Raw genomic sequence first — 1,464 nt, 5'->3', positions numbered from 1 at the left:
ATGAAGTCAGCAATTTTTGTTTTTGTGTTACTTTGCTGACATATCAAAATCAAAGAGCATCTTATATAGCTCTCATTTTATCACTTCAAAACTGTGGGAGGAATAAAGCAGTTAAATGAATCAGGATATGAGTGACACATGAACAAACTCTTCTGTAAAGACCATCGTAATACAGATAGGAAAAAAACTCAAAAGTTAGGGATATGTAAGTACTACTAAAGTGGAGATTTATGGTTCACAGTGTGAGAAGATGAACTAATTGTAGGACATTTTAGAAAAATTTGACACATTTTACAGTCGTGACTCGATAATCCGACACTAAACTAAAACCTTCTTTTATGTCGGATATCAAGGCTGTCGGATTGTCAAGACGGAGGTCGAGATACAAGGAGGGCTTGATGCTGGAAGGCTCATTTGTTGTCACACCGAGTTGACCGGTGTGCTTGTGCACACTCCGGACAATTCCACCCCGTCAAAGTGCTCCTCCGGGGTGGAAGTGTCCAGAACACACAGGCAGTACTTGGCTGCTGATGCCAGTTTAGTTAGCGCTCACACTTCTGTTTCCACCATTGGTGGAGGCGGGGGAGTGGCAGATACGCTCCACCGTTACCATCCATGTTTACTTCTGCAAACTCTGAGCACGCTCGCTGCGTGTGATGTCGTCGTGTCCTCTTCTGCGCATGCGGGACACTTTTGGGTCGTATGAAGTTCACACAGCAGATCACATACAAGTCGCATTTAATTAGAAATGTGAACGAACTCACAAAGAAATCGGATTTTACAAAAAATCTGAATGTAGCATCAAGTCCTGCAGTGTGAACGTAGCCAATCTGTGGGATTGTTCAGTCAGATAATACGCCGTTAGCCTGATTGGTCGGAGTCGGAATCCAAGGCTGTCGGTATGTTAAGGCTGTTTTTAATGGGTTCCTTTCATTTTTTTTCCTAAAAATCTGTTGGATAGCAAGGTTTAGGATTGTTAAGGGTCGTATTATCGAGCCACGACTGTAATTGGAAGTCACTACTCACAAGTATATAGTAGTTTGGCCAAAGGGTCGAGGAAGGTGATCTGCAGGCATCCTCAGCAGACTTCTTCTGTGCAAAAAAAAGTAAGATTATATTTTACAATGTTTCTCCATTTATGTGAGACGTAAAGTGACAAATAATGCAAAAAAAAAAAATATTTACAAGAAAACGAGCAAAAGTCACACTGTGGCAGAACATCCTCACCTCTCTCTGGATGGAGCTGACTCTCTACTGTTTATATAGGGTGCCCAATTCCCACTTCACTCACTTGAGCCGCCCTACCATCAGACAGCATGATGGCCAACTCGACAACCTTCAAGCAAACAAACCTGCAAACAACATCATTGTACACACTACAAGCTTGTTGGCATTTCAGCATGTCTCCCTTAAAGCTAAACATCTGAAGTCAACACTAAATGATGCCCTTTGAACAAATAAAAA

The sequence above is a fragment of the Stegastes partitus genome, unplaced genomic scaffold (assembly GCF_000690725.1).
Source record: "Stegastes partitus isolate 25-593 unplaced genomic scaffold, Stegastes_partitus-1.0.2 Scaffold443, whole genome shotgun sequence".
Classification (NCBI taxonomy): domain Eukaryota; kingdom Metazoa; phylum Chordata; class Actinopteri; family Pomacentridae; genus Stegastes; species Stegastes partitus.
The sequence above is the reverse complement of the archived record's forward strand: the minus strand, read 5'-3'. Positions refer to the sequence as shown.